Source organism: Melitaea cinxia, chromosome 15 (genome assembly GCF_905220565.1).
Source record: "Melitaea cinxia chromosome 15, ilMelCinx1.1, whole genome shotgun sequence".
NCBI lineage: Eukaryota > Metazoa > Arthropoda > Insecta > Lepidoptera > Nymphalidae > Melitaea > Melitaea cinxia.
The window spans coordinates 10,268,975-10,286,235 of record NC_059408.1 but is presented as its reverse complement, the minus strand read 5'-3'; the positions used below and the strand labels follow the sequence as shown (position 1 = coordinate 10,286,235).

Sequence of the window (17,261 nt, the reverse complement as noted above, 5' to 3'; positions counted from 1 at the left end):
ATAGCTTTATAAATTATAGCAATTCATTAAAAGTACACAAGCTGTCAGGCCTTGCTGAAAGGCGAGATTGCAACGATGCAATTTATCTATTTAAGATTCTGAATAATATTATTGATGCCCCTTTCCTGCTTTCTAATATTTACTTATCTATTATCATTTATGTATCTTTTTTTCCATTGTATACAACTGTTAGTTCCTTAATAAAAGAAAAAAAAAACTTCGAAAATATAATTTAAAAAAATTACTTCGATGGAATTGCTTCGATTGACTGATCGATGGAGACAAATGTGAATAATTATTTATTATATTGTTGTCGAGTAATTATCTATTCTAATGAGATGAGATAGGCAAATAATCTGCATTTAAGCATATTGTTGAAGTATGTTTATTATAAATTGTCATTAAATATACATATATAAAACTTCGTTGACGGCGATAAAATACGCCTAGTAATTTATACAACAAAGTAATATTTCACAATCAGAGAGAAACTTACACTGCAGTTATACATTGTCCTAATTTACATGAGAATATTGTTTGTTAATATATGATTCATTTCCGAAGTGTTGGCTAACTTTCACCAATGTACACGAACACAACAATTAACCAGTTATCATGGTTAAGGAATACCTGTGCATACATACAAACATAGCATTATTAGGTCATGTTACGATGTAAACATAATTTTATAATTTGTAAACATGACAAGTACCTACATACTACTGACAATTGTTAGTTTTAAGAGAGTAAAATTTTATTTATTTTAAACCAAACCATTTTTTTAAATGTCTATACCTTTATTTTAATTATTTATTAAATTTGGTAATAAAAAAATAAATAAATAAAAAATTCTTAGTAAAAGATAAACAATGCCTTTATCCAAATAGGTTTTAATAAACGATTTTCAGTCGGCAATTTACAAATTAATCTTTCAGATCTGTAAAGCTCGAGCTACGACCGCGGAGCACCCAGACTTAAAAAAAACTGCCTAATATCTTAAATCTAAAAATCACGCTTTTACCAAACTCACAAAACAATACAGGATTACCATATTTAGGCTGTATAGTATTTGGATATATGTACGTACTAACTTTTGACTCAAAAATTCTATAAAATGTATTAAAGTGTATTTTTATTTTTCTTATTCTTATTCATGTTAAATAAAATACAAAACGGTTAAAAATGCAAAACATAAAACCAATCAATAACAATACAATTGCTTTGTGTTGGGTTTCGTTTATGAATATTTACTTAATTTCTACATATCATCCATAGTCCGCCATTATAGTAACGTCCAAACGGCCTTAATACCTTCTATCAATCTCCTTTAGGAACCGTTCGACTTGCTCCTGGCTGTAATCGTCCAAATGTTTTGAGGAAACATCAATGTGAGACTTCAAACAATAATTAAAAAAAACACAAAACACAACACATAATAACAACTTTTAAATAATAACTTTGTATAGGCGTTTAATATTTTTTGGACAATATTTTTATAATCAGGATCTTATTTTATTCCCTGAGAAGTTGAGAACTTTGAAACCACATTTTCAAAGCCCCCTTTTTAGGTTGCCATTGCCTTCAATCAATATTCCTTCTTTAAACTTAGCGTCAGATAAGGTAGGGGCGAACAGAGGTACTTGAAAGTGTTGTCAACTGGGGGTAATGCCTTAACAAACTGTGTTTAAAAACTGATTTTGATGTGAAGTGGAGGAAGAAATACTTTATCGAGATCTATCAATGTCGGGTTGATAATACTTTTACTTGAACTTCCAATTTTGTTATCACACGCCAATCAGATTATTTCCAATGTATGTTAATTGCTCTATTATCCCATTCACACATATAACTAGAAAATGTAATATATATCATCACTCATCATCACTTCAGCCTAATACAGTCCACTGCTGGACATAGGCCACCATAAGTTCGCGCCAAAAATGGCGTGAACTCATGTGTATTGCCCATAGTCACCACGCCGGGGAGGGTTGGTGACCGCAGGGCTGGCTTTGTCGCACCGAAGACGCTGGTCTTCGGCCTGTGTATTTCAAAGCCAGCTGTTGGATGGTTATCCCGCCATCAATCAGCTTTTAAAGTTCCAAGGTGGTAGTCGAACTGTGTTATCCCTTAGTCACCTCTTACGACACCCACGAGAAGAGACGGGGTGGTTATTTTTTTAATGCCGTAACCACTGAGCAATATATATATATAACCTTGCTATGGAATGTATAAAAATATGCTATATATGCTATGAAGTTTTTTAACGCTTCAACCTGTATTATCCCACTTCTGGGAATAAGACTCTTTTCCCATGTAGGAGAAGGATTAGAGCTTAATCCACCAAGCTGCTCACGAAGTTTTTTAACATCGGTAAACTATTAGGTCGGGGAAAAGGTTCTTTGTATTTTCTAAAGAGATTTAAGGTAATGTTACAAAACTTATTTAAATAAATTATAATTAGTTATAATATATATGTACCGTTTTGTTCGATAACTTGAAAAATATAATACAGTTCCCGCCACTTTTCATTAGTTTTCTATAATCCAAAATAGGTGAATCCAACGAAGAAATACGGTACATTTTAAAGCTTTACTTTCTAACTTGCAGCTATCTCGTAGGTAGTGGACAGGATTTCGTTGCTGTAAACATTTTGGGATTTCTCATTAAAAAAAACCACGGCAAGTATTTTTGACAGTTCTCTCTTGATGTTAACTTTACACTATCTAAAGAATTCTGAAGAGACCGAAACAGAGCAATCTGAGAGTTCAATATCTAAGGCTATATGGTAGACGCATTAAGACTAAGACATTAAGACTCAGCATCACCTTATTACGCAATAACTCTACAATAAGTCAACTCGTGTTTTGCGATAGTCTGTGTAGCTTGACCGACCTTTGACCACGATCTCTTTCGTTCTTATCGTAGCTGTCCTACTTTTCGTCACCAGTGATCAATTTCTTCAAAAATGGTTCGATATCATTACGTCTTAAGAGAGAATCGAAAATGAGTACAGGATTACCTAGGTTTCTTTTAGTAAGTTGACGTGGCACCCATATATCGAGCTTTTTTGTATAGCCAGTCTTTTAAAATGGGTAGAAACTGTATTATGGTCAGTTCTCAGATCTTTTAGCTATATCGCAACTACTCAAATGTCAATCTAGCTCTACTTTTTCAAAAATGTCAACAAGTTTACCCGTAACTGAGCGACCAGAGCGAAATGCATCTTTGACATCAAAATTTCCTTAATTCAATTTGGTGCTTCTCTTACTGACACTACATTAATTCCATAAACGTCATAATTTTTTTAGCGGCTTGAGTTACGTTTACCCTGATTTAAAGTAAAACTTTAAAATGTAGCGAATTACTTCCTTGGATTCGCTTATTTTGGCGGACGATAAACAAATGAAAAGTGTTACGTTCCTTCTTCGTTAGAGATAGCTCTTTTTTTGAGGTCATCTTTAATTCCCTGCATTATAATTGAACACAATTTTGATTAAATTTTTTTTAACCTTCAAGCATTTAAAATTTACTCACATTATTCATTGACTACTTCAATATTTTATAAAAAAATAAATTAGCCGTATAACTTTTAAAGTAATATATGTAAAAGTTACAAAAGAAAATCTTAATTGGACGACGCACAACAGAGAATGTTCCATCACAATAGCTTGGCTATGTAAATGGGGCATAATAGCAGTAGCATCCTGAACGTTTCCCGTGTACTTTCTACTTATACTCTCAGCTCGGCGGATACAAAACGGGACGCGATGAGAATTCCCGCCGGATCCCCAAACGACCCTCTTGTTTTTTCCTCCGTCGAAATATCATTGTTGCCTCGCTCGCCGTTGTTCTCTGAGTAATTTACTTTATTATACACAAGTCACTGACTGAGCGGGCGTTCAATTCACGTTTTCAAATGGCAAATCTCTGCTACTAAAATTGTAAATATGTCCGAAAATATTCCTTCAGAAAAGAACAAAGTTGTTTTAAAAGAAAAGTTCTTTATGAAGACACTTGCTTCGTGTCGAAGTTTCGAGTCCGAAATAAACGTTTTGTATATTTACACTACATGCCATTTCGAATGATTTAACACGATCTAGAATAGAAATTAAACAATCGTACTCCTTATGGCATATAAAGTCAAATGCAGTTAAACGATTCTATATAAAATCATTAAAATCTGTACTTCAACTCAAATTTATTTAATTAATAATACATTTTATGTATACTCAAGACGTTGATCTATATACAAGACAAAATCACTCAAAGATAGAATTGCCTTTTGATCTTATATAATTGGGATATATTTCTTACTATAAATCATGAGTAACGATCGCTATTAGGTGTACATGATAACAAGGGGGACCAAAAGCTTAACGTCCTCTTCGAGTCACGATGGGGAGACCCACCAGGACAAATACAAATATCCATCCCGAGCGGAAATCGAACCCGCAAACTGGCGGTGTTTAGATGCTTACATGGCACACGCACCACTACTTCAGAGTGGTTGTTCTCTTTTTATAATATAATACTCTCTATAGTGCTAATAATAATAGCATAGTGTAATAAATTCCAATAGTGAGTTAACTTGGTCTTTATGCTGTCCGTGACGACGCTGCAGTTCGGCTCGCATCTATTACGCGATCGGACAGCTAAACTAAAGATGTCTTGGACACGAAATATTTGACAGTTACAAGGAAATTTAAAATTTTAAAATTTTCAATTATAATTTTATTTTTAGCCGACTTCAAAAAAAGAGGGAACTTCAATTCGACCGTATATTTTTTTTAAAAAGAAATAATGCTAAAAAAACATCCGTAAAGATTTATCAAATACAAAATGTTTATTTCATCCAATTTTTAGATGTTACCCAATTTAAAAATTATTGGTAGATAAAGTGGCTTACGCTGCATTTCCACCTAAGAAAGGAATCATTGCCATTTAGAAATATATATTTTAATAGATTTAGTGAATTACAAACCTACTTCAAGTATTTTCATATAAATATGTGACATTGATTATATAACAAAATATCATCACAATTTTAAAAATAGTGGACACATTTAGGTAGCCTAATAGTAGCACACAAATATAGGTCAGTTTAGGTTAGTAAAAGAGGAATCCTGTTATTCTATTCTACGAACTAAATTCTTAATATTTTTAAACTTTAATCTAAACTGCGGATTTTGTGTTTATAAAAAAGAGGTGTCACCTGAGAAAAATATTTAGTGATGCAAAATAATATTAGTTAAATATAATTATTTTCCTAGGTTATATTAATTATGACCCAATATCACTTTAAAAAGTTTTTTTGATGACAGCTTATTCTTCTTGTGACAAAATTTGTTACTATTAATTGATTTAATTTAGTTTAATACGATAATAGGTCACTGTTGTGTAACTTATTAAAAGTAATAAGAACATTTCTAACCGACTTCGAAAAATGGAGAAGTTACGCAATTCGAATGTATTTTTTATAATGTATGTTACCTCAGAACTTTAACTCGGTGGACCGATTTTGATGATTTTTTTTAAATCAAAAGGTGTCGTCAAGTAATTTTCGAGTTATATTTAATAATGCGTATTTACTTGACTATTTTTTCGTCTATCTACGTTGTGTTACTTGTCGATGTAATGATCAAGTTAATTACGATGTCAACTTGAACGTTTGTTTTATATAAATTACTAATATGATTGATACAATAATAATAATCTAGTTTTGCCGTTTTAGTAATCTAATAGCAAAACCAATGTAGGTTAATCGATATATTTATAAACTGAAAATACGAGTTTAATTAATGTATTCCCAAACTCTTGAATCAACTAATGCTAAGAAAACGTACAAAACAAATTCATTTTACCGATATGAACAATAGGCTTTGCGTTGCAAGTAAATAGATAGGAATAATTGTGTTTGTAGGAGAACGAAAAAAACCCGACTTCAATTATATCGACAAGTAATACAACGTAGGTAGATGAAAAAATCATCAAAATCGGTGCACCCAGTAAAAAGTTATGCGGATTTTCGAGAATTTCCCTTGATTTCTCTGGGATCCCTTCATTAGATCTTGGTTCTCTTATCATGGTACCAAACGAGGAATATCTTCTTTCCAACAAGAAAAGAAATATCAAAATCGTTTCATAAACGACGGAGTTATCCCCGAACATACATAAAAAAAAATATAAATACGGTCGAATTGAGTAACCTCCTCCTTTTTTTGAAGTCGGTTGATAAAAAGAGAGGCAATAGACGAAGCTTTATTACAGAAAACTGGCTGATTCAACGATCCGATTCGCATCTAACGTAGCACAACACGACTTGATAGATGAGCAGATGCGATATTTTATCGACATTGGAAATATTCCTAGCGACATAACTCAAAGAGTTCAAACAAATCGACTATATATTTTAGTATTGTCTTTATTTAGACATTGGTCTGGAATGAAAAATGGTTTACCGTTTTATCGTATTCTTGTAAAGAAGTTTAGTAAATAATTATTTTCAGATAATTGTTGTATAAATCATGTCCGTGTGGAATGGCGGCAACGCCATCAGCATTTTCCCGCTGAAAATAAATATATACGAGTACGGGGACAGTAGATTACGTAACAATTGCCCTTATATCAGACATTAATAAATTACAAGTAAAATCGTATTTTCTGGTTTATCTCTTCCTCGTGATGATAAAGCGGTGTTCTGAAAAAGTAAACTGCGAACAAAACATTTTTATGAAGCAATTAATACGATGATATTGATTGGCGATTTCAACGAGTTGATGGTGGGTAAAATAATTAAATCTTCTTATGTAGCTGGTGTACATTTTAAAAAGTTGTTTTCATGAATAAATCGATGGCTTCGTTTTAATTACAACATTGTTTTCATTTATCTATCATAAAGATTCTTCGGAATGTCATTATAAGTAAACAACGATATTTGAAGGCGATAGTTAATCAGTACTCGGTTAGAGCAGGTACGTAATAAAAGGTTAAATGCACGCGATGCCACTATTAGGAAATGGGCGCCGCAGCAGCGCACAGACGATAACGATTTCACTAGGCGGCCATAGAATGGGGAAATTGCGCTTTTCACCGAAATGAAAGCCCGCTATGGTTGCAGAATTCCTTTTAGATAAAAAAAGCTCATAAATTTTCGGGCTCGCCGCGTCTTTGATATTTCAATATGCATAGGAAGGCCGTAATAAAATCAGACGAAATGAATCGGGATTAATTATTACGTATGCTATAATATTTACTGTTTGTTCGATTTTAATCCGATTATGCACAGTTGATATTAAAAACAGTATAAGGTCGGCAGTAATACTGGAATTAATACTTGCATTATATTCTAGGTTCACTTTGCACAAAATTAATTATTTATAGACAGTACTGAACGCTACATATATTAGTTAAGATTACCGTATTCTATGCATCGGGTCATCTCCACTCACATGTGTAATTTAGTTGGGCTACAACGCTCTTTAATAAATAAATAAATAAATAAATTAACACAGTAATTTTTGCTATCATACACTTACAGTAATGAATTATACTTAACTCATTATACGGTAGTATCAATTAGTTACGTCGGTATAACGTATCCGTTAATCATGACAGTAGACCAAAAACCCAGGGATACGGTTTTTGTTCGAGCAACGGAAGTAGGGCAACACTATTGAAAATACAGAATAAGGAAGAGGAACTGACATTTCTGACGCAACAAGGCCATGGATAAAACGTCAAAAACACCATTAATAGTCATAATAAAATTATCATTACTACCCAAGGGAAAAAAGATTCAAGCATACAAAATATATAAGCTATTGCTATTGTATTTTCAAAAGTAATTGATGAGCTGCTAAGCGGAATACTAGTGTTGAATTTTTATTTCGCATATAAAGCTGTCTATTAAATTAATAATTTAAAGAGTTAGATTTACTAATGAGTAACGAATAAGATAATTTAATATCTACGTACAGCCGTATAGTTTTTTGTATGTACGTTCACTTTTCGTTTTTATATGTTAATAACAAAAACTTGGTTGCAACGTTGATTTTAATATCAAATGCGTCAACTGTTTTTATTATGAAATCCTAGAAAATATTAAAAAATATATAATTATATAATGCTTATGAAGCGGCATGAAAAAACCCGAGTAGAAATTTTTTCGTCTTCCTTGTCAGGACCGGACCGTGCATGCCTGATCAGGACTAGATAAGGCATGTAACGCAGATGATGTATCTGGACCTGATCAGGAAAACCTGATCTGGACCTGATCAGGTTTTCCTGATCTCAGGTCATACCTGATCTGGACCTGATCAGGTTTCCCTGGTCAGGTCCAGATACATCATCTGCGTTACATGCCTTATCTAGTCCTGATCAGGCATGCACGGTCCGGTCCTTGGTTGCTTGATCCAAATCGAGTATGCCCAGTGCGGTCCTTTTACCGCGATGCTCGGCGACGACGAGTCCTGGAAGGCGATGGTCTCCTTCTGCGAGACAGTAATGTCCCAGAAGGAGAACGACGAGCGGATGAGAGAAGGGGCCGCCGACGAGGCCTCCGTCCGCAGGCGACGAACGGGGGTGCGTAGGAGGCGCTACTTAATGCGTTTCCAGTAACGCCCCTGTGCCCATGTCGGGCCGGGATAGGAACCCGGTCCTGCTAGACATGGCGTCGTCGGGATTGTTCAGAGGTGAGCCGGACAATCCCATGGAGGAGAAGTCTGGTCTTTTCGCCGAGGCCAGCCTGTCGCTGGAGGGATCCTGTTGCCTGCAGATCCGGGACCCTCCAATTAAAGCGGCTGAAGGCTCCCCGCAGGGGTTTTGGTCGGTAGTGCACCCCCAAGTACTAAGCCGACAAACGGTCTAGAAATGCCTACCCTGGCATCCTGGATATCACCCGTAAATGGGTTACCCTGCGATATCAAAAGAAAAAAAAAATGTGCGGTCCTTTTAAATAAAACACGAATGCACAGTCTTGACAAAATTGTTTATTAAAAAACTTGGTTGTCTGCAAAGTTGGTTTACAGACGATAGTTAAACGTGACAACCGTCATAACAAAACATCCTCCATCATAACTCCTCGGATGCATAGGCCGATCAGATAGATGCGGCACAAGCATACATATGAGCGTAACAAAGCCGGCGTTAATCGATTTATTAGACGTCACGTCAAAAAAAAAAAAGAAATGATATTATGTTACTTAACATACTATGTATATTTAAAATAACATATTATATATATTTAACTTAACATAACATAACAATACACTTTATTGTGCACTTGAACAGAAAAAAAACTTATCCGATTGAAAAAAAAAACATATTTATTTCCATTTATTTTTCAAATGTATTATTTATTTTTGTTTTTACTTTAAATATCAATTATTTTTATGTTATAGTTAATAATAATAATGATTGTTATTAAATATTATGAATTAATTTTTCTTTTTGTTTGCTTGGCAAAATATTTTACACAGCCAAAAAAATAGTTGTTTTTATTTATCTTCATTAGATGGTAGTTTTTGATCCTGGATACCCTGTACCCATCCCAATCTTTATTATTATATTAGCATTATTCAATACTGCAGACAATGCTTGATGGAATTTATTATCGAAAATACTTTCTTGATTCTTTTCGAATCAAAATTTAAATTAATCATGTACGTAATTAAATTAGTAATAGTAAAAAATAATTATTATTAGGTATAAAATAATAACACATAATTAAGAAATAATTAATTAGGTATCAATGATAGTAATTCTGCACTATATAATGATTAACATACTTTTTATAGAAGTGAAAAAGTCGTATCTTTGAAAACTTTTTTTTGAAGTTGCTTTAACCGCTACATATGACATCTCTTGATATATAAACACGAGTAATATTTCCCATATTACGGGTAAAAGTATTTTTTCCATCAAGAGAAAAGTATATATACGTTTATTCTGGAAAAGAAAATTTATTATAATTATTTGTATGATTAATTAATTATTATGATTAGCATTTTATCAAATATGACAATTTCAATATTGTCAGATAGAGCAACTATATTAGATCTTTCATATATTTGTATATAAGAATATAGTTTATTAAAAACTTACCATTTTTTTTTTATATTTTTGGCCTTTTAATTTTTCATTGCATTTATCAAAATAATATCTTCCATTGTTGATAGCGGAAATTCTAATTTTTGGACCACTGGATTTCCTTCAGGATCTGTTAATAAACTGAACTCTAACAGCTGAGTACTGTTATTTTTTTATTTCAGATAGGATTTGGGAACGTCAGCAGATATGGCCTTTTAAATTTGCTAATTGTTTTGATAGACTGTTATAATTATGTTTGATACATTCCAGCAAAGAATCTGTTGAAAATAAATTATATATTATTTTTTTTTTAACTAACACAATGATTTAAATTTCAAAATTGTGACACTGATGTAAATATAAATATTGATAGATAAATATTATCACGATTACAACACTCCACAATTTCAGAATGGAATCTATATTATGATTTTGTAAATAATTATTATATATTACCTGCAATTTCAGTGGGTTCGCCAGTTAACTCTAAAGCCGTTTGGCTAAATATATTATCTATTTTTAATCAATCCTTTGCTAATGCTTTTAATTTGAAAGTTTTTTCAACAGCAGCCGCTTTTGCTTTAGCAGACTACTCATTATTGGTAGAGAAGAATAGGGGTTCTTTTTAATCTTAATAATTTTTCCTCTGCCTCTTCCATTGTTTCTGATAATATTAATTGTAATTATGAATTACTTTCTTATTATTATGACAATGAAATAGCAATTCTTAAAAATCTATAATTTAAATAATAATTTACCTGCTGTGTCACTTATCGTTTGTAATAATTTACAATACTTAGTACTTTTTAACAATGATTCAGGCTATTTACATCCGGTACCACGATATTCAATATATCAATTTCTTTATTGGACGAATCATTTAAAAATAAAACTAATGCATACATAAAAGCCATCTGAAAAAAACAGATTATTGAAATATAAAATTATTTTAAAAATAGTAAAGAATTGTAATGTATTTTTTCAATGATTTTTACTAACCTTAAATGTTTTACGTAATTAAACATAAAAACGAAGCTTTACACACAACACAAATTTTTATCTAGCTAAATTAGTCCACAAGTTCGTATTTTGTACACAATACACACCGAGTAAACGTCTAGAGAGAAGTTTATAGTACACTTTTTTTTTGTTTAACACAATATTAATATGGTTCAGTTTTTGTATTGAACTTATTTAATCTTGATATTATTTACATTAATATGCTAATCGACAAATAACTTTTAAGTTATATAAAAATATAATTATACACTGATATACACTATATTAAATATATTACACTATATTAGACATAAAGATTAATACACTGAAACACTCGAAGAACACTGTGAACAAGATTCGACATGTTGCTTCGTGACGTCACGCGTTGTCGCTTATTATTTCGTTCCATATTATGTTGTATTTATATTAATATTTTCGTTAATTTTTATTTATTGTATATAATTCAATACAAGATTATATTATGTTATATTCGTTATTATATTCATGTTATTTAATAGAAATTAAAGGCAGTTTTTTATATATAATATACTCAATTGACTGGAAGTGAAGTGACCTATGAATAACAAATTAACAAACAACTAAAGACTATCAAATTGTGCTTGTAATACAATAAATGAATAAATCGATCATAATTATGATAAAAATAACTTTACGTCATGTAATTATTGTTTCTATAAATTTAATGAAAAACGGAAATAAAAATAGTATCTAATTAAGTCGAAATCTTGGAATTGAATTTCAAATCAAGAGTAAAGAAAAATAACTCTGTTCATTGATTTATTTATTTTTTGACGGCTATCATAAAATTTAACTATGCACGCGTTAGTGAAATTTAATAAAGTCTAAATAACAGATTAGTATATATGTGGCTAGGTCTAAATCAGGCTAATCAGGCAGGGTTTATATCAAGAGTTATGGAGCAAAAATACTTGGAAAATCACATACCTACCTACTTATTTATCTAACAAATTTAGAATACAGAACAAACACAGTTTTTTTCTGTATTCTGAGTTAACAAATTAGGTACGAAATTGGGTATGCAAATGAAACAAGTAAAATTATTGGTTAAAGTAACAAAACAAGTAATAAACGAATAAATAATTAATATTTTTAATCTAAAAATATTTCATTAAATCGATGGAAATTTCTTCTGATTATTATTTAAAATTGAATTTGGTATTATCTAATCTCTGAAACGGCTGGACAGATTTTGACGGGACTTTCACTGGCAGATAATTAATGTAACAAGCAGTGTTGCCAACCCCAGCATAGAGTTAAACTGTAGATATGCCAGAAAAAAACTGTAGAAAACTGTAAATATCAAATTAAAAAACAGTAAATCTACAGCTTTGTTTTTTTATTACCCAACTGCCAAGGAAGGGTTATGTTTTTCGCGCGTATCTTGTATGTATGTATGTAATATTCTTTACTACCTCATATTTCCAGAACCACTGAACGGATTTACATAATCGAGGTGTCGTTAGGTTCGTCTTAGCTGCCCAAGTGTTCTTAGATAGGTGACATTAAAAAAAATCAAACATGGCGGCTGCGCGAAGCCATTAGAGAAAAAAAATTTTTTCTCGAATACTACAATATGGGTATCAAATTGAAGGGCACAATACAAGCATTTTAAAAAGGTATATCATGATTATTATTACCGTAATACTAATAAAGAAATACAATATTAAAGTTTAAAAAATGTGGACTTTGCTCTTTCCCACGCCTATGCCATGCCAAACTCGCCTCCTAGGCGACGATCAACTTCGGGGTGTAGCCTTTCTAATAAAATACAATGGTTAAAAAAAACATACAATTAAAATTACAAATAAAAATTAATAAATGTCACACCAATTTACAATTACATTAATAAAATCAATAACAAATACATAATACCAAATACAAACAAATAATTTTAATAATAATTTTATTATATTAAAACTAATAGTTGTTGACTTAAGCAGTCACCTATTTGCTAAAAGTCAGGCTTACGTTACTTTGAGCAGAGTGAGATCTTTCTCCGGGCTTGCTATCAGTTACCTAAAAAATTACTTAATCAACCACATGATGTAAACTGTTTTAATGAATTTAACCGATTACGTAATTTTTCTGACTAAAAAGACATAAATAAAATAATAATAAAAAAAAAAAAAACAAAAAACCCGCCTACGTGAAGAACAACTAATAGAAAATCAACTGAAAAAGCTGGAACAAGATAAAAATTCAATATGCACACAAAGTCAGCGAAATAAATAGAAACAATATCAAACATTTTGTGCTGTACATTTAAAATATATTAATACGGTAGTCATTCGAAACTTTATGCAACGTCGTAGATAATATGCAGTCGGAGGCATGAAATTGAAGGATAAGTCAAATCATTCTCTCTTCGCGCATTTACGATCACAGTCGCATGCAGAGCAATAAAAATATGTGTTGCCTTTTTTACTTTTTGCAAGCCATCCGCTAAACTTTTCATCGTTGAGCCAAGAGTCAATAAATTTTTGCTCGTATCTCACTGTTTTCTTCTTCCTTGCTGGGGATTTGTCAACATCTGACTCACTATCACTACTACAGCTATGCATATTCGTAACTTTTTGCTCAACTCACAACGTTAACTGAACAATCAGACGAATGACTGAATACACGGTCAAGTACATATATCTCGACAGTCAAAGCATTCGCGGGGATTTCCCAGTAAGAAAAACAAAATGTCGGTAAAACTAACATCGACCGAAACAATCTAAGACTGTCTACTAATAACGCCATCTATTAAATTGATTGATGACCATTACCTCCGGTTCGATGATAGTAGGTTTTACTTAAGCTGACTTAGTGCACGAACTACTACGTAGCAAACCAAATGGATGGCGCTAGCATCTTAAGCAAAAAACTGTAGATTTTAAGGCCTAAACTAAAAACTGAGAGAATTTCCAAAAAACTGTAGATCTACAGTTAAAACTGTAGGGTTGGCTACACAGGTAACAAGGAGTAACTTAGGCTACTTTTATATGACATGGCCAATTTTTGTATGGGCGTTCGAACTTAGTGTACATCGATGACGTTTGGTGTTATAAACTCGCGATAATAGGCACATTAAAATGTTATAATCATCAAACTCACAGAACTTGTCATTACAATAGACTAAACGGTAACATGTAAGAATATAGGTTATGATTTAAAAAACTAGGCGCTTTCAAACAGTGAACAGTTTCGAATTATTATAGACTACAGTAAACTGATATAGTTAATAATAGGCATTTAAACAAGGTAAAGGCCACCTACTCATCGGTCGTATCCCTTTTATTGCAAAGGTAAAGGAAACAAAATAAAAAAAAAGAGTAAAAATTAATATTTAGGTCATACTTTACTTAAACGGCCTCAAATTTATGGGGTGAAATGGAGGTGAGGGGGTAAAGGGTAGTGGGGAGGGTGGGTTTTTTACCCCCCCGTAGTGTGCTTTTCGCGTAATCCTTCACATAATCGGTCTCAAATTTATGGGGTCCTGGGGGGAGAGGGGGTGGCTTTATTCTTTACTACCTAGGCTGTTCTTATTTGATCTAGACCTGGTCCTGATGCAGTATGCCTTACCATACTTGGTTATATTTTACATCAGGCTACCCTTGTCTGGACCGGACCTGGTCCTGATGAAGTATGCCTTACCATACTTGGTTATTTTTTACATCAGTCTATCCTTGTCTGGACTGGACCTGGTCCTGATCCAGTATGCCTTACCATACTTGATTATATTTTACATCAGGCTATCCTTGTCTGGACCGGACCTGGTCCTGATCCAGTATGCCTTACCATACTTGATTATATTTTACATCAGGCTATCTTTGTCTGGATCGGACCCGGTCCTGATAGAGCTTGCCGGATCAGGCGTACCTTATCCTATCCTGATCCGGTCCAGATACATGATCTGGTTGAGCCTGACCTTTTTTCTACTCGGGAATATAATATATCATATAAGTTTTGTATTAATATATCTTTACATTGAGTATAATATTTCTAATCATGTCCTTCGTGTTGTCCGTTTTCTTCTTTTTAATCACACAACATATATTGATAAGGTCTTCACAGTTACTTTGAGTACGTATCAGAGGTTTGTAGGAGCAATTAATTCATTTTAATTAAGTTTTATGTAAAAAAAAAAAAACAAATTTGATAGTCAAGTTATCAAAGAATCGACTTTGTAATGCTACTTACTTGTTTACACTGTATTGAGTTAATGTAATTAAGAATGTTAGGTATTTAATGGCCTCAAATAAATTCTGTGATGATTATTATCTTCCTTTATATTTAATTAGTCTAAGATTGATATTTTTGCCTTTAATAACTAAATTAAATTATTTTGAAGCCCATTTCAAAGATATAATTTTACGTTTCTATTATTTCTTCTTATCAATTCTTCATGCTTATTGAGAAAATAAGGTTATCTAATTAGAGCCTAAGCTGTTCTATATATTTTATTATAATAAATACTCTACAAGGCAACAAAATTTAAAGGTAAGTTCTTTTAAAAAAAGAAGAAAAAAGATAAATTATCATATCATTAAATTCTAAACTGTCAGTGTTACCAATTTACCAAATCAACTTAAAATCTTCATTATTTAGATTGGAAAAAAAATGATTTATTTAAAAGCTATATTTTGTGGAAGTACTTCTTGAATGGTTTTCATTATGTTGAAGTGTGATCAACTGATAAACACTAGATATACAACTCAGCTTAACCTGCATTAGGTTACTATTTCGCTTCTTTATAAAATTTTGTAGCCCATATTTACCATATCAGGCTTTTCTAACGGAAATAATTTTGTGTTTAAAATCCGATTGACAATACCCAAGTTTAACGAATTCAAATATATACACTACAATTTCATTTACTTTAAAAGAAATAACTCAGATGTGAAACAGTTTTAGAATTTCTCAGTATTTAAACCAGAAACATCAATTAACGTATTGAAATGTAATTGAACCTATTCTGATAAATCCCTATTGCCACGTGTACAAAATTATATAATTCTTATAGAGAATGGTACCAAAGAAATCAGGTATAATTTGGTAAAGCTCAATACGATTTGTGTACTGTCAATGATTGGAGTTAGGTTGGAACAATGCGACAGGATTTGGAACTCGAGATCCTAACGAAGCTGCGCTTGTTTAGGCTCCCAAAACAAATGTTTCTATTTATTTTGTTCCTTTGTTAGCGCATTTTATATTTATATTGAGGTTATATATAAGATCAATCAAAAAGTACTGTTAAGTAATGTTTATTTTTTAAGTTAAATAATTCTTATCCAATAAAAATAATCATAACAAATGTGATTCAGGAGTCCTATATAATCCACTACAGAATACCAAATATCGAATACCTATTAAAAAAACCAACTTATTCAGTATTTTAGCTAACATTTTGAACATAGATAATCAAAATAAAAAAAAAAGTTTAATTTGAATAAGCTTCAAAAGTACCGTCGCATCGTAATTTTCCAAATTCAAAATTTTAATTCCACCGACATCTATCATAACTACATATAATTAAGTTTCATTTAGAATGTGCTAATATTGTGATCACCCGGACCAATAAGCAAAATACTTTATTATTTTAGAAAGTCAGTTTTCAGAAGAGGGTAAGGGTCACGCTATGTAACATAAACGCGGATAAAAATACCAAATTAATGTGATATATGATTTTCAACATCTGGCATTGCAACTCAACTTTAATTACTATTTAGATCATTAGCCGCTGTTTTATAAGGAAGAAATTATGTCGAAATGAACCTTGTGTGGCCAATGAGATTTCGATGTCGGTAACTGTTACTACAGCGAAAACATTAAGACACTTGTTTATATTGTATATTGTCTTGAACGGTATATATTTACATTAATTCCTGTATATATTTAAAAGTTGATTTAAAATAGGTATGGTTGCCTAGATTTAAGAAACGTACACACTCATGTGTTTAATAACACTAATCCAGAGTACATGCTAAATAAAATTCTTAATTAATTGTTACGTTAAGTACCTTGTACCTGGCAACCTTATAGTTGCGAAAGGGGGAAAATGGGCATCCCTTATTTTTTACTTCATTATAGTATTCTTTTAGTTAATGTTATATTTGTTTTAAACAAGCGGAGGAAGAAGACTCAAAATA

General features: G+C 31.8%; 2 long non-coding RNA genes across 2 annotated transcripts; both read right to left on the bottom strand.

Moving 5' to 3' along the window:
* Positions 1–9,723: 9,723 nt before the first annotated feature.
* LOC123660485 lies at positions 9,724–10,522 on the bottom strand. Its single transcript, XR_006744207.1, has 2 exons — positions 10,102–10,522; positions 9,724–9,945 (listed from the first exon to the last, which is right to left on the bottom strand). It is a non-coding gene; the product is annotated as an uncharacterized LOC123660485 (long non-coding RNA).
* Positions 10,523–10,595: 73 nt separating this feature from the next.
* Positions 10,596–11,375, bottom strand: LOC123660484. The gene is made up of 3 exons (XR_006744206.1): positions 11,086–11,375; positions 10,845–11,000; positions 10,596–10,750 (listed from the first exon to the last, which is right to left on the bottom strand). It is a non-coding gene; the product is annotated as an uncharacterized LOC123660484 (long non-coding RNA).
* Between the last annotated feature and the right edge of the window lie 5,886 nt (positions 11,376–17,261).